At 37.2% G+C, this 20,602-nt stretch overlaps 1 protein-coding gene across 1 annotated transcript in view; it reads left to right on the top strand.

Moving 5' to 3' along the window:
* The window catches only part of CUL4B (cullin 4B), a 117,419-nt gene that overhangs the window by 6,222 nt on the left and 90,595 nt on the right, over positions 1–20,602 (top strand). The window lies entirely within an intron of this gene.

Genomic DNA, 20,602 nt, shown 5'->3' with positions numbered 1-20,602 from the left:
GGATGGATGGGAGTGAGGGAGGAAGTGTGCCCTTAATATGTGACAGGCTTGTATTTGAAAAAAATAAGAAGTGCTTTAATCTACTGATAAGAGACAACCACATAGGTATTTAACATGTTGAATGGGACATCCTAACTGTCAAAACATCAGCCCTATATCACTGAAGGGAAAATGAAAAAAACTGATGCCAGCTTGATGGAAGACTACTGGTACTGAGAATCTTTTCCCTATTTGCCACTATAAGGCACTTACCTCTAAAAGGAAGCTTCAGGGAATACTGCCCATTCTCCATTCCAGCAGTCCAATAGAAATATAATGTGAACCATATGTGTAGTTTCAAGTTTTCTTTTTTTAAATTAAATTTATTGGGGTGACATTGGTTAGTAAAATTATATAGATCTCAAGTGTACATTTCTATAATACATCATCTGTATATTGCATTGTGTGTTCACCACCCAGAGTCAGTTCTCCTTCCATCGCCATATATTTGATCCCTCTTTTCTTTTTCTACCATCCCCCATCCCCCATTATCCTCTGATAACCACAAACTGTTGTCTGTGTCTATGAGTTTTTGTTTCTTTGTTTGTCTTATTCCTTTATTGCTTTCAGTTTTGTATCCCACATATGAGTGAAGTGATATGGTTCTCGACTTTTTCTGACTTATTTCGCTTGGCATGATAATCTCAAGATCCATCCATGTTGTTGCAAATGGCAATATTTCATCTTTTATTACAGCCAAGTAAGTATTCCATTGTGTATATCTACCACATCTTCTTTATCCACTAATCTACTGAACGACACTTTGATTGTTTCCATGTCTTGGCCACTGTGAATAATGCTGCAGTGAACATCAGGGTGCATATATCTTTATGGATAAATGTTTTCAGACTCTTTAGGTAGATATGCAGAAGAGGGATTGCTGGGTCATATGGTAATTCTACTCTTAATTTCTTGAAGAACCTCCATACTGTTTTCCATAGTGCCTGTACACATTTACATTCCCACCACCAGTGTATGAGGGTTCCTTTTTTCCACAGCCTCCAACACTTGTCTTGTTGATGATAGCCATTCGAACAGGGGTGAGGTGATGTCTCCTTATGGTTTTGATATACATTTCACTAATAGCTACTAAAGTTAAGCATTTTTTCATATATCTGTTGGCCATTTGTTCTTGGGAGAAGTGTCTGTTCTGGTCCTCTACCCATTTTTTAATTGGAGTTTTTGCTGTTGTTGAGTTGTAGTAGTTCTTTATATATTTTGGCTATCAACCCCTTATCTGAGGCATTGTTTGCAAATATCTTCTCCCATCCCATTTGGTTGGTTGCCTCTTTGTTATGGTTTCTTTTCATGTGCAGAAGCCTTGTAGTTTGATATAGTCCCATTCATTTGTCTTTTTTTTTTTTTAATCTGTTTTCTTTTCTTTTTTTTTTTATTGAGGAATATCGGAGAACAGTGTGTTTCTCCAGGGCCCCTCAGCTCCAAGTTGTCCTTCAATCAAGTTCTGGAGGGTGCAGCTCAGCTCCATGTCCAGTTGCCATTTTCAATCTTTAGTTGCGGGGGCTGTAGCCCACCATCCGATGCGGGAATTGAACCAGCAACCTTGTTGTTGAGAACTCGTGCACTCTAACCAACTGAGCCATCCCCCCCCCCCCCCGGAAGATCAGCTGCAGCTCATTGTCTTCAATCTGGTTGTGGAGGGTGCAGCTCAGTGGCCCATGTGGGAATCAAACTGGCAACCCTGTTGTTCAGAGCTCGTGCTCTAACCAACTGAGCCATCCAGCCACCCCCCATTCATTTATCTTTACTTTTACTTCCCTTGCCTTTGAGGCCAAATTCACAAAATCCTCTTTCAACCCAAGATCCACAAGTTTAGTACCTATGCTTTCTTCTTTGCAATTTATTGTAGGTCTGATGTTTAGGTCTTTCATCCATTTTGAGTTAATTTTGGTATATGGTGACAGATAGCAGTCTAGTTTCATTCTTTTGAAAAGCATGTGGCTTTCCAATTTTCCCAGCAGCATTTACTCAAGAGGCTTTCTTTTCTCCATTGTATGTTTTTAGCTCCTTTGTCGAAAATTATCTGTCCACATATATGTGGGTTTATTTATGAGTTTTCAAGTCTATTCCATTGGTCTGTGTATCTTATTCTGCCAAACCCATGCTGTTTTGATTATTGTCGCTTTGTAGTACAAATTGAAGTCAGGGAATGTGGTACCTCCAGCTTATTCTTTTTTTTTAGGGTTGCTTTGGCTATGTATTCAGGGTCTTTTGTGATTCCATAAAAATCTGATGATGTTTTGTTCTATTTCTTGAAAACTGCCATTGGGATTTTGATGGGAATTGCATTAACTCTGTATATTGCTTTGGGTAATATGCCGTTTTAACTCTGTTGATTTTCCCTATCCATGAACATTGAATATCTTTCTATTTCTTTGTGTCTTCTTCACAATTTCTTTTTAAAATGTCTTATACTTTTCAGTGTATTGATCTTTCACATCCTTTGATAAATTTATTCCTGGGTATTTTATACTTTTTGTTGCAATTGCAGAAGGAATTGTGTTTTGTTTTTTTTCATATCTCTTTCTGAAAGTTCATTATTAGTATAGGAATGCAGTGAATTTTTGTACATTGATTTTTGTAGCCGGCAACTTTGCTGTATTCGTTTATGATTGTTAATAGTTTTTTTGGTGGTGTCTTTAGGGTTTTCTATATATATAATCATGTCATCTGCAAAAAGTGACAATTTAACTTCCTCATTCCTAGTTTGGATGCCTTTTATTTCTCTCTCTCGCCTGATTGCTCTGGTTAGGACTTCAAATACTATGTTGAATAAGAGGGGTGATGGGAGCAACCCTGTCTTGTTCCTGATTTTAGAGGAAAAACTTTCAGTTTTTCACCATTAAGTATATTAGCTGAGGGTTCGTCGTATATGTCCTTTATTATGTTGAGGTACTTTCCTTCTATACCCATTTTATTAAGTGTGTTAATCATAAATGGATGTTGTGTCTTATCAAATGCTTCTTTTGCATCTATTGATATAATCATATTTTTATCTTTTATTTTGTTTACGTGGTGCATCACATTGATCGATTTGAGTGTGTTGAACGATCCTTGTGTCCCTGGAATGAACCCCATTTGATCATGATGTATAATCTTTTTACAGTATTGTTGTTTTTGATTTACCAAAATTTTGTTTAGGATTTTTGCATCTGTATTTCTCAGAGATATTGGTCTGCAGTTTTCTTTTTTCATGTTAGCCTTACAAGGTTTTGATATCAGGGTAATGTTGGCCTCATAAAATGAGATAGGAAGTATTGCCTCTTCAATTTTTTGGAAGAGTTTGAATAAGACCGATATTAGATTCTCTTTGAAGGTTTGGTAGAATTCACTAGTGAAGCCATTTGGTCCTGGACTTTTGCTCTTGGCAAGGTTTTGGATGATTGTTTCAATTTCCTTACTGTTGATCGGGCTATTTAGATTTTCCAGTTCTTCGTGATTCAGCCTTGGAAGGCTATAGGTTTCTAAGAAGTTATCCATTTCTTCTAGTTATTGAATTTGGTGGCATATTGTCCATTGTATTCTCATATGATCCTTTGTATTTCTGTAGTATCCATGGTAACTTCTCCTCTTTCATTTCTGATTTTGCTAGTGAGTCTAGCCCAGGGTTTGTCAATTTTATTAATCTTTTCAAAGAACCAGCTCTCTGTTGCATTATTTTTTTCTATTGTCGTTCTGTTCTCTATTTGTTTAGTACTGCTCTAATTTTTTTTTTAATTAAATTTATTGGGGTGACAATTGTTAGTAAAATTACATAGATTTCAGGTGTACAATTCTGTATTACATCATCTATAAATCCCATTGTATGTTCATCACCCAGAGTCAGTTCTTCCATCACCATATATTCGATCCCCCTTACCCTCACCTCCCCCCCCCCCACCCTTACCCTCTGGCAACCACTAAACTATTGTCTGTGTCTATGAGTTTCTGTTTCTCATTTGTTTGTCTTGTTCTTTTGTTGTTTTTGGTTTATATACCACATATCAGTGAAATCACATGGTTCTCTGCTTTTTCTGTCTGACTTGTTTCGCTCAGCATTACTCTCTCAAGATCCATCCATGTTGTCACAAATGTTCCTATATCATCTTTTCTCACTGCCGAATAGTATTCCATTGTGTATATATACCACAACTTCTTTATCCATTCATCTATCGAAGGACATTTTGGTTGTTTCCATGTCTTGGCCACCGTAAACAAAGCTGCAATGAACATTGGAGCACACGTGTCTTTATCTCTAAATGTTTTCAGATTTTTTGGGTAGATACCCAGGAGAGGGATTGCTGGGTCATACGGCAATTCTATTCGTAATTTTTGAGGAACCTCCACACTGCCTTCCATAACGGCTGCACCAGTCTGCATTCCCACCAACAGTGTATGAGGGTTCCTTTTCTCCACAACCTCTCCAACATTTGTTACTATTTGTCTTGTTGATGATAGCCATTCTGACTGGGGTGAGGTGATATCTCATTGTGGTTTTGATTTGCATTTCTCTGATGATTAGTGATGTTGAGCATTTTTTCATATGTCTATTTGCCATTTGTATGTCCTCTTTGGAGAAATGTCTCTTCAAGTCCTCTGCCCATTTTTCAATTGGGTTGTTTGTTTTTTGTTGTTGAGTTGCATGAGTTCCTTGTATATTCTGGATACTAGCCCCTTATCGGAGGCACTGTTTGCAAAAATCTTCTCCCATTCAGTTGGTGGCCTCTTTATTTTGTCAATGGTTTCTTTTGCTGTGCAGAAGCTTTTAAGTTTCATATAGTCCCATTCGTTTATTTTAGCTTTTACTTCCATTGCCTTTGGAGTCAAGTTCATAAAATGCTCTTTGAACCCAAGGTCCATAAGTTTAGTACCTATGTTTTCTTCTATGCAGTTTATTGTGTCAGGTCTTATGCTTAAGTCTTTGATCCATTTTGAATTAACTTTGGTACATGGTGACAAATAGCAGTCCAGTTTCATTCTTTTGCACGTGGCTATCCAATTCTCCCAGCACCATTTATTGAAGAGGCTGTCTTTGCTCCATTGTATGTTTTAGCTTCTTTGTCAAAAATTATCTGTCCATATTTATGTGGTTTTATTTCTGGGTTCTCAATTCTATTCCATTGGTCTATGTGTCTGTTTTTCTGCCAATACCATGCTGTTTTGATTATTGTAGCCCTGTAGTACAAGCCAAAGTCAGGAAGTGTGATACCTCCATTATTGTTCTTTTTCTTAAGATTGCTTTGGCTATTCGGGGTCTTTTGTGGTTCCAAACAAATCTGATGATTTTTGTTCTATTTCTTTAAAATATGCCATTGGGATTTTGATGGGGATTGCATTGAATCTGTATATTGCTTTGGGTAATATGGCCATTTTAACTATGTTGATTCTTCCAATCCATGAGCACGGAATGTCTTTCCATTTCTTTGTGTCTTCTTCAATTTCTTTCAAAAATGTCTTATAGTTTTCAGCATATAGGTCTTTCACATCCTTGGTTAAGTTTATTCCTAGGTATTTTATTCTTTTGTTGCAATTGCAAAAGGAATTGTTTTTTGTATTTCTTTTTCTGAGATTTCATTGTTAGTATATAGGAAGGCAATGGACTTTTGTGCGTTGATTTTGTAGCCAGCAACTTTACTGTATTCGTTGATTGTTTCTAATAGCTTTTTGGTGGAGTCTTTAGGGTTTTCTATATATAGCATCATGTCATCTGCAAAGAGTGATAATTTAACTTCTTCATTCCCAATTTGATGCCTTTTATTTCTTTCTCTTGCCTGATTGCTCTGGCAAGGACTTCCAACACTATGTTGAAAAGCAGAGGTGATAGGGGACATCCCTGTCGTGTTCCTGAACGTAGAGCAAAGGGCTTCAGTTTTTCCATTAATTATGAGATTAGCAGAGGGCTTGTCATATATGGCCTTTATTATGTTAAGGTATTTTCCTTCTATACCCATTTTATTAAGTGTTTTAATCATAAATGGATGTTGTATCTTGTCAAATGCTTTTTCTGCATCAATTGATATAATCATATGATTTTTGTCCTTTATTTTGTTTATGTGATGTATCACATTGATGGATTTATGGATGTTGAACCATCCTTGTGCCCCGGGATGAACCCCACTTGGTCGTGATGAATAATCTTTTTAATGCATTGTTGTATTCGATTTGCTAGAATTTTATTTAGGATTTTTGCATCGGTATTCATTAGAGATATTGGTCTGTAGTTTTCTTTTTTGTGCTGTCCTTACCAGGTTTTGGTATCAGGGTAATGTTGGCCTCATAAAATGAGTTAGGGAGTACTGTCTCTTCTTCAATTTTTGGAAGAGTTTGTGCAGAATTGGTATTAGATCCTCTTTGAAGGTTTGGTAGAATTCACTAGTGAAGCCATCTGGTCCCGGACTTTTGCTTTTGGGAAGGTTTTGGATGACTGATTCAATTTCACATTGGTGATCGGTCTGTTTAGATTTTCCAGTTCTTCATGGTTCAGCCTTGAAGGCTATATGTTTCTAAGAACTTGTCCATTTCTTCTAGGTTGTTGAATTTGGTGGCATATAGTCCTTCATAGTATTCTTGGATGATCCTTTGTATTTCTGTGGTGTCCGTGATAACTTCCCTTTTACGTTTCTGATTTTGTTAATCAGTGTCTTCTCTTTTATCTTAGTAAGTCTAGCCAAGGGTTTGTCAATTTTGTTAATCTTTTCAAAGAACCAGCTCTTTGTCACATTAATTTTTTCTATTGTCTTTTTGTTCTCTATTTCATTTAGTTCTGCTCTAATTTTTGTTATTTTCTTTCTTCTGCTGACCTTGGGTTTTACTTGTTCTTCTTTTTCTAGTTCTTTAAGGTGTAACATGAGGTTATTTATTTGGGAGTTTTCTTGTTTCTTGAGATAGGCCTGTAATGAGATAAATTTCCCTCTTAAAACTGCTTTCGCTGCATCCCAAAAATTTTGGTAGGATGTATTTTCATTGTCATTTGTTTCTATGTATCTTTTGATCTCTCCTCTAATTTCTTCTTTGACCCAGTCCTTCTTTAAAAGTATGTTGTTTAATCTCCATGTATTTGTGTTTTTCCGCTTTCTTTTTACAGTTGATATCCAATTTCAAAGCCTTGTGATCAGAGAATATGCATGGTATGATTTCAATCTTCTTAAATTTGTTGAGACTGATTTTATGTCCCAATATATGGTCTATCCTTGAGAATGTTCCATGTACACTAGAAAAGAATGTATAGTCTGATGTTTTAGGATGAAGTGCTCTATAAATGTCAATTATGTCCATTTCATCTAATGTGTCATTTAGGGCTACTATTTCGTTATTTATTTTCTGTTTGGATGATCTATCCATAGCTGTCAATGATGTATTTAAGTCCCCTAGTATAATTGTGTTTTGGTCAATTTCTCCCTTTAGTTCTGTTAGTAGTTGCTTGGTGTATTTCGGTGCTCCCTGATTGGGGGCATAAATATTGATGACTGTTATGTCTTCTTGTTGTACAGTCCTCTTCACCATTATGAAATGTCCATCTTTGTCTCTTGTTATCTTTTTCACCTTGAAGTCTGTTTCATCTGATATCATTATGGCTACACCTGATTTTCTCTGGGTACCCTTTGCTTGGAGTGTCAATTTCTATCCTTTCACTTTGAGTCTATGCTTTTCCTTTAAGCTGAGATATGTCTCCTGGAGACAGCATATGGTTGGGTTTAGTTTTTTGATCCAATCTGCTACTCTGTGCCTTTTTATTGGTGAGTTCAGTCCATTTACATTTACGGTGATTATTGATATGTGAGGATTTCCTGTCATTCTATCTTTAGTTTTCTGGTAAGGCTGTGTCACCATTGTTTCTTTGCCTTTTTATTGTTGTCTATTATTTCTGTGTGGTGGTATTCTATGATGTTTCCCTCTGTTTCTTCTTTTATTTCAGTATATATTTCAATTCTGGATTTATTTTGAGTGGTTACCCTTAAGTTTATGTAAAAGAAAGTTTGATATTTAGAGTATTCCATTTTCTTCAGCACGCTTACTTTCTCCATTCCCATATTCCGTTCAGGCCTTTACTCTCCCCTTTTTGAGTTTTGGTTGCCACAAATTGTCCCTGTTGATGGTGGTCGAATAGCCTCCTTTAGTATTTCTTGTAGTGCAGGTCGTGTATTAGAAAATTCCTCAGCTTCTGTATGTCTGGAAAGGTCTTTATTCCTCCTTCATATCTAAAGGATATCTTTGCTGGATATATTATTCTTGGCTCATGATTTCTCTCTTTCAATAGTTTGAATATTTGGTTCCACTCCTCCTGGCTTGTAGAGTTTCTGCTGAAAAATCTGATGATAATCTAATGGGCTTTCCTTTGTAAGTTACCGTCTTCTTTTCCCTGGCTGCCTTGAGGATTCTTTCTTTGTCGTTGATTTTAGACAGCTTCAATACAATGTGCCTTGGAGAAGGCCTGTTGGGATTGAGGTAACTAGGTGTTCTATTTGCTTCTTGGATTCGAGGGTCCAGTTCTGTCCACAAATTTGGGAAGTTCTCATCGACAATTTGTTTGAATATATTCTCTGTTCCTTCTCTCTTTCTTCTCCTTCTGGTATGCCCATTATTCTTATATTGCTCTTTCTGATGGAGTCAGAAAGTTCTTGTAGAGTTCTTTCATTTCTTTTAAGTCTCAAGTCTCTTTCTTCTTCTCTGTGTCATTTCCAGGTTTCTATCTTCGATGTCACTGATTCTTTCCTCCATCTGGTCAACTCTACTACCTAAGCTGGTTATTTCATTCTTAATTTCTTCTATTGAGTTCTTAATCTCCAGAAATTCTATTTGGTTCTTTTTAAGATTTCAATCTCTTTCGTAAAATGCTCATGCTGTTCTTTGATTGAGTTTCTGAGTTCCTTTAACTGCCTATCTGTGTTTTCTTGTATCTCGTTGAGTTTTTCAGAACTGCAATCTTGAATTCTCTGTCATTTAAGTCACATATTTCTGTATCTTTAAGTGCCTTCTCTGGAGATTTTTCACTTTCTTTCTGAGCTATCTTGTTGCCTTGGTTATTCATGGCGATTACTGGTTTACTATTTCTCTTCCTAGACATCTACAGGAGTGACTTCTGCAACAGGTTGATAGAAAGCGGTCTTTCTTTTGTTTGCCAGTACTTGTTGGCAGAATGTTTTATTATTTCTCCAACTGCAACTTATTTTCCTTCTCCCACACAGTAGTGCTATGTTTTCTCTGCACTATTCCAGCTTCTCACACAATGGGGGGATTCCCTGGGAGACGGGCTTCTCCTCTGTTAATAGTTCGTCTAGGTCACAGGGCGCAGTGTCCCAGTGGGTATGCGGAGAGCTTTTGATGTTCCAAAGCTCTTCCAGCTCCTGATTCAGAGCCCGTAGGTTTCAGCAGTTCTGTTTACTCCTGCAGGGATCCGCCCAGATAGGTGGGGTCAGAGGCGGGGTGAGTTGTGAGAGGTGGCCCAGAGCAATGGCGGCAACCACCACCACAGCCGGTCCTGCTTCCACAGCTCTCTCCCCTTTGCTGGAACTAGTTGGGCTGTGAATTTGTGTTTGCAGTCCACAGTTCTCAAAACAGCAAATTTTCTGTTGTTTTGATCTGACACTGCTACTGTTTCGCTTTTAGCACCGGGCAGGTGGGGGCGGGGCGAGCTCTGGGAGGGGAGGGAGGGGGCGGCTAGTCTCAGTGCCTAAGGCTCCGTTCTCTGCTCGGCAGTGTGGGCTTAAACCACCGTTTTCAGCCTTTTTCCCTCAGTCTTTTCTCCGAGGTCTCTGCCGTGAGCGTTGGGTTCAGCCGTGTTATATGCTGTCCCCTCAGCCCTGTGGAGCCCTGGCGGAGCCCTAGCAGTCCAAGTTCTTCCCTCTCCCGCAGCTGCGGTAGTTCCGGGAAGCAGCGAGCTCGGCGCACTGAGCTGGGTCTGCGTCCTCCGCCCGCGCGTCTCTGTCTCCGCGCACTTCTCCCTTTCCTCCTCCCTCCACTCGCGCGAATCTCCCACCTGTAGGTGATTTCAGTAGGTAGTGGGCCTCTTCGTGTTGCCTGTGTGCTGTGCAGGGAGTCCTTTGTGGAGTTTTTGTTGTTCGATTCGTTGTAAATTCCAGGGGAGCTTTACAGAGGCTCACCTCACGCCGCCATTTTTCCGCTGCTCTAATTTTTTAATTATTTATTTTCTTCTTCTGACTTTGGGTTTCATTTGTTCTTTTTCTATTTCTTTATGATATAATGTTAGGTTGTTCATTTGGGGTTTCACTCTTTTCTTGAGATGGGCCTGTAATAGTATACATTTCCCTCTTAATACTGCTTTGCTGCATCTCAATAATTATGATAGGATATATTTTTATTCTCATTTGTTTCTATGTATCTTTTGATCTCTCCATTTATTTCTTTTTTGACCCAGTTCTTTAATAGCAGGTTGTTTAATCTCCATGTGTTTGTGTTTTTTGCTACTTTCTTTTTGCAGTTGATCTCCAATTTCAAAGCCTTGTGGTCAGATAATATGCTTGGTATGATTTCAATCTTCTTAAATTTGCTGAGGCTTTTTTTGTGTCCTAACATATGCTCTATCCTTGAGAATGTTCCAAGTACACTAGAAAAGAATGTATAGTCTGGTGTTCTAGGATGAAGCTATCAATGTCAATTATGTCCTTTAGGTCTAATGTGTCATTTAAGGCTGATATTTCCTTACTGATTTTCTGTTTGGATGATCTATCCATAGCTGTCAATGACATATTTAGGTCCCCTACTATAATTATGCTTTTGTCGTTTTCTCCCTTTAGTACTGTGGGTGGTTGCTTTGTATAATTTTGTGCTCCCCGTTTGGGGCGCTATATATTGATAAGTGTTATGTCTTCCTGTTGTATTGACTCCTTTATCATTATGAAATGTCCATCTCTGTCTCGTTACCTTTTTTATCCTGAAGTCTGTTTCGTCAGATGTAAGTATGTCTACACTTGCTTTTATCTGGATTCCATTCGTATGGAGTATCATTTTCCATGCTGAGATGTGTCTCCTGGAGGCAGCATATGGTTGGGTTTTGTTTTTGATCCAATCTGCTACTCTGTGTGTTTTTATTGGTGAGTTCAGTCCATTTCCATTTAGGGTAATTATTGATATATGATGATTTCCTATAGCCATTTTATCCTGCATTTTCTGTTAGCTCCATGTCTCCATTGTTTGTTGTTGTTGTTGTTGTTGTTGTTTTCTACCTTTTTGTTTCTGTCTTATTTTAGTTTAGTGGTATTCTATGATTTTTTTCCCCTCTGTTTCTTCTTTTTTTTAAATATTATGTGTCTCAGTACTGAATTTTTTTCTTTTTTTGAGTGGTTACCATTAAGTTTATGTAAAAGAAAGTTTCATATTATGGTAGTCCTTTTTCTTCATCATGCTTCTTAGTCTCCTTTGCATGCTTATTCTCCTTTGCAAATTCAGACCTTTACTCTCTCCCCTTTTATGTATTTGTTGTCACATATTATCTCTATTTTTGCTGTTAGTTGATTTCTGAGTTGAAGTAGCAAATTATCTTTTTCTTTTAAAAAAAATTTTTATCTTCTTTACCATTTTTGTTATGTTTAAGTATACAGTACCCTGTTCTGTGTAGTAGTTGCCATTTCCTGCTTCTGTCTGTTAACCTTACGCATGATTTTGTATCATTTTGACTTTTTGTTTCAAGTCAAATAATCTCCTTCATTATTTCTTGTAATGCAGGCCATGTGGTAGAAAATTCCCTTAGCTTCTGTATGTCTGGAAAGGTCTTTACTCCTTTGATGGATATATTATTCTTGGCTGGTAATTTCTCTCTTTCCATAGTTTGAATATTTCACTCCAGTCCCTCCTGGCTTGTATAGTTTCTGCTGAAAAATCTGATGATAATCTAATGGGCTTTCTTTTGTAGGTTACCATCTTGTTTTCCCTGGCTGCCCTGAGGATTCTTTCTTTGTTAATTTTTCACAGCTTCAATACAATGTGCCTTGGAGAAAGCCTGTTGGGATTGAGGTAATTAGGTGTTCTATTCGCTTCTTGGATTTGAGGATCCAGCACTTCCCATAGGTTTGGGAAGTTCTCGTCGACTATTTGTTTGAATGGATTCTCTGTTCCCTTCTCTTCTCCATCTGTTATACCATTATTCTTATGTTGCTCTTTCTAATTGAGTCAGATAGTTCTTGTAGAGTGCTTTCATTTATTTAACTCTCAAGTCTCTCTCTTCTTCCATGTGTGTAATTTCCAGATTTCTATCTTCAGTATCACTAATTCTTTCCTCCATCTGGTTCACTGTTTCCTAAGTTGGCTATTTCATTCATCTTTTTATTTATTGAGTTCTTCGTCTCTAGAATTTTTGTTTTTGTGTGTGTGTTTTTTAATTTCAGTCTGTTTGGTAAAATCTTCATTTCCTTCATTGATTTTATTTCTGAGTTCATAAAGCTGCCTGAGTTTTCTTGTATCTTGGTAAGTTCTTTCAGAACTGCAATTTTGAATTGTCATTTAAGTCACATATTTCCATGTCATTAAGTTCATTATCTGGAAATGTTTTTCATTTTTTGAGCTGCCTTGTTACCTTGGTTATTCATTTCACTTAATGAGTTATTTCTCTTCCTGGCAGCTACAGGAGGGGATTCTACAGCAGGTTGATATGAAGAGGTCTTTCTTTTGCTTTCCAGTAGGTGTTGCTGGAGTGTTTTATTTTCTTCGAGCTGCAATGTTTTATTTTCTCTTGTGCTGGTCCGGCTTGTCACGCAATAGGTTTCCTGGGAAATGGCCCCGTGTGTGATCAAGTTACCTTGGTCTCAGGGCACCGCCCTCATGGGACGATGTGGTCAGTGGGGTTCTGGGCCTCTGGAACCCCAATGTTGCCACTGAAGCCTGATGCAGAGCTTGTGTGTGTCAGCAGCCCTGTTGCCCCTGCAGGGATCAGCCCTGGAAGGTTAGGGTAGGGTGGGCTCTGAGAGATGACAGGTCTGTTTGTGGCTCCGAGCAATGACGACTTCCAACACACAGCTGTCTTGCCCCTGTGGCTCCTTCCCTGGCCCTGGAATTAGCCACACCATGCGCCTGCTGCTGTGGGACTGTCTCTCCAGTTTCATGGCTGTACATATCCTACTTTTTAATCCAACACTGCTACAGTTTCTTCTGGAGCCTACTTCTAACACTGGGAGGGTGAAGGGATGCAGCCCAGCTCCTTGTCTTTGTTTTCTGTCTTTTGTTCTTTGCCCCAAGGTTTCTGCCCCCATCACCCAGACCCTATCACTCGCTTCAGCCGTATAATATGCTGATCCATCAAGCAGGATTGTGGGTTACAGAAAATGCACCTGCAGCCTGAATCCTTCCCTCTCCTGAGACCACAGTGATCTCTGAACTCTGTCCTGTGGCCCATGTCTCTGCATTCCCCCCTTCCCTCCTCCCTTGTTTGCCCAGGTTTGCCCACTTTCAGATGTGTTGATGTGCGGATCTCTCAGATGTGCTTGTGTGTTGTGTAGGGTATCCTTTGTTGAATTGTAGCTGTTCAATTTGTTATAATTTCTAGGGGAGATTTCAAGGAACACCCTTTATGCCATGTGTTTCTGACATCACCCTTAAATTTTCTAGTAGCCACATTAAAAAAGTGAAAAGACACGGGTGAAATTATTTTTAGTATTGTATTTTATTTAAAGCAATTTATCTAAAATGTTTCAACATGTAATCAATAGAAAAAAATAAGATAGTTTACATTCTTTTTTTTTAATTAAGTCTCTAAAATCCAATATGTATTTTACAGTTACAGCACAGGTCTAAATTCCAGAAGTGTACGGATCCCATCCCCAACCCTGAGGCTGACATGTGAATGGGAGAAAACTTGGTTTCTTCTAACAGTCCTATTTATTTTCCTGATTGTCTTGAATGTTATGGAAATTGCAACCTGACTTTTAATAGACCTCAGGATATCTCCTCACTGGATCTTCCTTAGCAAAATTAAATCACTGGATCTGAAGCAATATATAGATTAGGCCCCTCAGCTTTTTTTCTTAGATTATAATTGAACCAAACTGCTCCTGTCACTAATTTTAATATCCACTAATCCTCCTCCCTATCTAACTTTTGGATATATTGATAGTCACAAAGCAGCTGCTAGTGCTTCCTTTGCATATTACACTCTACATTCATCTCCCCACTTCTTAACTAACCCTCCCCCTTGTATCCTTTTCTAAAAAGATCCAGCAGCAGCTTCTGAATGACATAACCTTTACATTGTCACAAATCCTGGCTTGAAGGTGACTAATAACAGAAAAGTTCAGACCTCAGGACTGAGTCCAGTTTCAAAAGGTATGCACTGCTGAAGAGGGAAACCAAAACATTCCTGCAGAAGCACAAATAAGACACTGTACGAGCAACACACTCATATGCATTCACATCTTACTCATATTTTCCCACTGCGGAACAGAGGCTTGGCCAACTTGTACTTCTCTTTGGTAACCCATAAACAAAGGTGGTAATGTGACTGTGGGCCGAGGTTAACATTTTACGAAAAATGAGTGGAGATTGTCCGCAAAACAGGCATTGCAGTCAGGCAGACCTAAGTTCAAATCTCAATTCTGCCATTAGCTATGTATCTTTAGGAAAGTTATATAACCCCTCTGGTGCCTTCGTTTCCTCATTTGTAATATGTGAATTAAAATATACCTCATGAAATCATCATAAAAATTTAGCAAGATATGGAAATAGAGCTTGTGCATATAGTAGTCAGTCATGGAATCTTACTTCCCTTTGCTGCTTACAAGTTTAACTAGCACTTGACACAGTTAAATATGTATCAATCCTTTTTATTAAACATCTTGATTGTAAAATATTGAAATATGTGAATAGCAGCTGGTGTTGAATATTCCAATTCACAAGGGAACTCCTTAATTAATAGTTTTATTGTACACCTGAAATCTATGTAATTTTACTAACAATTGTCACCCTAATAAAAAAAGCTAACATCTGTACATTTTATCTGTGCCATTCAATAAAATAGCTCTTCCTCAAACAGCTTTTTTATAAAAGAAATACTTTTGAGAAATTCAGAAGTTGCTTTTAAAAACATTAACTTAGATCATGTTCCCGTTTCACAGCAAATTAGACATCACTGGAGCCACAGTTGTCCAGATCAGTATGGTTTCTCTCTTCACACTTTAATCAAGATGTTTCTCTTTATGTTGGCAAAAACCATTGGCTAAGTGAGACTCCTGCATCCCCAGTAAATGTATCTGGGCATTTAGTACTTGAGCGAGGATTGGGTTTGACAACACTCAGAAGCTAATGAGGCCATGTGCCTTCTCTCAGACTCCTGCATTTGGAAGCAAGAAAGCGTAATTACTTTGTGGACTCCTTTTAAAACATTTTACAAAATATAAAATTTTGACCATGTAGAACACAACATAAAGTAAGTACAGTATAAAGGTCCAAGTTTTTACTACATTTTAGCCCCTACTATTTTTAAAACAATAAAGCATTGCAATGAAAAATATTTTCCAGTCACGTGCTTTTTGAAAGCTATTTAATTTGATGGGTTAGAGATTAATTTGATGGGTTAGATTGCTGTTATCCCACTAAATGAAGCTGTTTCTGCCTCTATTCAAATACATTTCAGGTTGAACTTTCTTAAATATAAAATGCTTACACAAGCAAACTTTAGAACGATCTTAGTCATGCAAAAGCATGTTTTTCTCCTAATCCTGGATAAGTCAAGTCTTAAGAAAGCTGTCTAGATCCTACAGGGCAAAAAGGACTCTTCCCTCCATCCTCCTCACCCTTCCCAATCTAGTCCAGATGTTTAAGTGAACAGTGAATTTTGGTGTTAAAAATTAATTTTGAATGGGGCAGCATTAGAACTGATGAAAACAGCATCCAAACTAAGAAGTACATATGCAATCTTTCAGAAAAATTTGTTAAAATGTCAATATACAGAAACAAACATTTCAAGCCCCACTTATAGGAAAGCAAACTAGAAGAAAGTGCATGCTACGGCTTTTAAAAGTTGTCTCAAATTTAAGCTCATTCAAGGACTATCAATAGACTGTCAACATAACATGCAGTTTCATCACAAAATAATCTCATTGATTTGCAAGTTTCCAAGCCTCAGGGCTTCATCATGCATCTGCATAGAAGGACAACCCCAGCATTTAGGGACAAACACAGAAAGTGTCCCTTTTTGAAACATAAGCTGGTAAGAATAAAAATGGATCGCCCAAGTCTCCCCAATATGGCTTTTCCCAAGGGAACTGAATTCGCTTTCCAAGGCATATGCTTGGAGAAATCTTCAAGCAAGTGCTTAAATGATTTATTGCTTCAAACACAGTCTTTTGCTCTTATGCTTGTGAAAATCACAAGAAATTACTTATTTCACCATAAAGTTCATAACTATCATTGAATATCAAGTCTTGTGATTAAAAAATTAAAATTAGAAGAAAGTAAATCTTTGTATTGTTTAAATTTAGGGTTTCTACCCACCTTCCACCATGGTAGAGTTCTGAGAACACTTATAATGAACTTGAAGGGAGTGAAGTAAATGATTATGCCTTAGAAGTCCCCTACATTCATACACTTGCTGAAATTAAAGCATTTTAAAATTGGGGAATGGAATAAGAGCAACAAAAATTATGGTGTGGAAATCATGATTTGTTTTACTTTTAAAATGAGATTTAAAAAAAAAATTATAAGACAATCCATTTAATTAGAATTGCACCATCATGAGGCATGTCCTTCTCTGGAACAACCAGAGTTTTAAATAGAAATTACTTCTTCACTAATTGATTTTTTTGAGACTTTTTATGAGTTTCAGTTTATTTGAGCCACACTGATGACATGCTGGGAAGCAAGCTCTCAAATGCTCCCTCACTAATTGATCTTTTATTTCTCAGAGTGTTCAAGTATAAAATGCGGTCTTTAATTTTTCACTAATTTAATAGTACTAATTAGTTTATATGTTTTTATCTATTTTTCCTCCCCATGACCTGTTCTTATGAATATCCATATATATTATTAGGAGAAATTCCAGTGAATCATCTCCTGTATCTCTTTCCATACATAAGTTATATTCTCCAAGAGGCCAGCTTCTTCAACCAACCGACCAACTTGCCTAGTAGTCTCAACAGATTTAAAAACTAGCTCTTAATCTTGTTAATTCACTCCTGTTCTGATGGAGTCATAGTCCTTTACAAGTACTTAATTAGTTTAAATACAATAGTAAACAAATTAGTGTTATAGTTTACTAAGAGGTCTGCCAATTAAATTCGCAAACTTGCCACCGTGTGCTTACATTGGCAGCACTGTTGGGAGATATATTCTCAAAATTAAGGAACCTAGATAAAGTTAAAACATTTTCTTTGTACATTCATTTCATATTTCTATTAATATATAATAGCTGCATTAATAGTTTCATTAACAATAAAAAAGTGAAAATATTTTTATAATGAAATATCTCTGCAAATTTAGTTGACATTCTTGTATCTTTTTCTGAAGTACTATGCTTAGAAATACTGTATCCTCAGTAGCTGATTTACATACAGAGGGGGAACTTGGATATAATTATAATTTGACAAATGCCATATGACCTTCTGTTTGGGAACTATCAAATCCCTCAAACTGAAATGTTCATGACTACCCCGGGGATAAATTCAGCTGCTTGTTTTGGATCTAGAACATTCAAAGGAATAGAAAAAAGAAAAGGAAAAATGCAGCTGTGAACAGAACACCACCAAACCACTATAATAAACAGTCTGCTAGGAGAAGGTTGATCAGTCCTTTATATTACTGGGACAACCAATCTGAGTTGGAATGCTGAATTGTTGCAACTCCAAGACATCTGGATATTTTTAACCTCACATTGGATACAATCTAAGGAATATTTTTATATTTTGTTGATGTATAATTTGCAAATTTTGAGGACTGAAATTGGAAAAATATTAGTAACTTCCTACTGGCTTTAAAAATTGGTACCGGGCTGTCACCATTATCCAGATTTTTTAAAATGTAAATTGACTCACTAAACTAGAAGCTCCTTAAGGGCAATGGCTACTTGTTCATTATTCATCTTTGTGTCACATCACCTAGAACCTAGGAGATACTCAATAAATGTCCACTGAGCTAAAGTGACCTTGCCTGAATAAAAGTATGTCACATACATAGAAATTGCTAGACAGACTGTAGGTTGACTTGACACAAAATTAATTTTGAAACTAAAAATGAACTGAAGACACATTGCCTGAGAGAAAACAGCCTCTCCCTGTATTCCTACTCTCAGGAATGTGGGTAAACTGTTTCCTTTAAGCATAGTTCCTAAAGAAGCTGACATATGTTAGTTTAACCTCTTTGAATTGAGTTCCCTACATGACCTAATGTTCAGAAACTGGTAAGGGGCTCCCATGTATAGGGTGACACTCCTAATTAACACCGATTTACCTGAGGCCTCAAACCAGGGGAAGCAGGAAACATACATATTTAGTCCATATCTCCAAGGCAACACAGTCAGTGTATCTCAGCATAGTAGAAAAACAAGCACAGATGATGATGTTGAATATTTTAAAAGTGTTCCCTACACCCACTGTAACAGTGATTAGAAACAAAGATAAATTATTTCAGAAATCAGGCAATAAAAGATTTTACCTTCTCTAATATATGTATGTGCTTTGTTTTTCATTGCTAACACTCCCTAGTCAATCTTGGTCAATTAACATTATCTTAGCACCAAAATTAAAGGTTCAAAGTTAGTTTTGACATAAATGACTAATTTACTCTATTTTTAAGACTATAAGGAGCTACAGGCCTCAAATAGGGTGCCTTCTTCCCGGAAATGGGGAGACATCTGAATTTGAAACCAGTAAGCATAAAAGGAGACTATCTGTTGAAGAAACCTACCCTGAAAGATGATTCATAAATGAGTTACTGATGAGACTATTTACACTCTTATCCACCAGGAATAAATAAAACAATATGGTAAGCTATAGAATATACCTGTCATAACAAAGGAAAATATTCTACACAGAACTTTAAAAGGATATAGGAAGTAAAATATCAGAGCACCTCTATGAGCTAGAAAAGAAAATTATGGCAGACAACAAGCATTCTAATTAGTGATGAAGCAGGAAAAATTCTCCAAGCCTTCCCCTAGCCCAGATGAAATATTCCCCTAAATTATCAACCATTTTTGCTCATAGCCGTGTTCACCAAGAAAGTTCCTATTTACTGTTTACCCTAAGCAGACTTATCACTGTAAATTAATACATTTACATTCTAACATGGGAATCTCCAAGTCTCACAAGTTTCATTAGTGGGAAATAGTTTCTCAGTCTGAGGGTCAAACCCTGGATCTATTACCTTCACCTATGTTGTATTTTGGGAGGCCCAGCTGCAATAGCCAGCCAAATGTTCTCTCTTTACTGCCCACCCTCACCTTTCTCACCAATTTCTAACTGTAACACAGGTTATCACAATTACGTAAATGTCTGTATCCATCTGAAAAATAAAACATGCATACATTTGTAAACAACCAAATGAAAATGGCTGAAACACTAGAATAACAGCAAGGTTATTAGGAAAAAAGGCCTGTTATCACTATATAAATTAATAACTGCTCATTTTAACTCCCAAAGCCGCTTACTGTTCTTACTGAAGTAGGTCCACTGCCTTCATATGCCACTTATGATAGGACATACACATTATTTAAGGAATACAGTGGGGACCCAAACCTGGAAGTTCTGGGCATCTGTGTAGCTTCAAGAGAGGGCACTAAATAAGTTGAACTTGAATCTCCTCCAGCTTATATGTTTACAGGCTATACCTGGAGAATAAAAACAAGTTAAATTACTTTACAGTGATATAATCAACAAAATCCAGAAAGTGGGAGGAAACACTGTAAGACAAAACAACTAAACTTCTTAAGTAATTGATTTAAAGGGGAAAAGGAGGAGGGGGAACTTATAGACTGGAAGAGACTTAAAGAAATAACAACCAGATGCAATATATGGACATTGTCTGGTAGCTATATCACGCATACCAACGATTACAGAAAATGAAAGAGGGAGACAATCAAGTCCATTTGTCACATATTTGAACAAAGTCCAGATATTTGATATTAAGAAATAGGTAATATATTTCGGTGTGATAATGATATTGTGGTTATGATTTTTTTAAATACCACTATCTTTTAAAGATATGTATTAAGATAATTGTGGATGAAATGATATATCTGGAATTTGCTTCAAAATAATCAGGGAGTGGGGTGGGTAGGAATAAGTGAGATATAGATGAAATTAGATTGGCCATGAATTGAAGCTAAGTGATGGATACAGAAAAGGTCCATTATACTATTCTCCCCATGCTTTTGTGTATGTTTGGAATTTTCCATAACAAAAAGTTTAAAAACAGTAACAACAAACAAACACAAAACACATACAAAAGAGAAGGGGCACTTCCCGGTGCCCTGGGATAATGGGATAACATTCCCAGTCTAGCTTCCAGCCCCATTAAGTTATCAGATTCTCTGGGAGAGGGGGTCAGCCATATACTGGCAAGTTCATTTAACAAGTCCTACCCTTCATCTTACATTACTAGCCTAAGAAAGGACATGAAGTTGTCTGAG

Source organism: Rhinolophus sinicus, chromosome X (assembly GCF_036562045.2).
Source record: "Rhinolophus sinicus isolate RSC01 chromosome X, ASM3656204v1, whole genome shotgun sequence".
NCBI classification, from domain to species: domain Eukaryota; kingdom Metazoa; phylum Chordata; class Mammalia; order Chiroptera; family Rhinolophidae; genus Rhinolophus; species Rhinolophus sinicus.
This window is presented reverse-complemented; position numbering and strand designations above follow the sequence as displayed.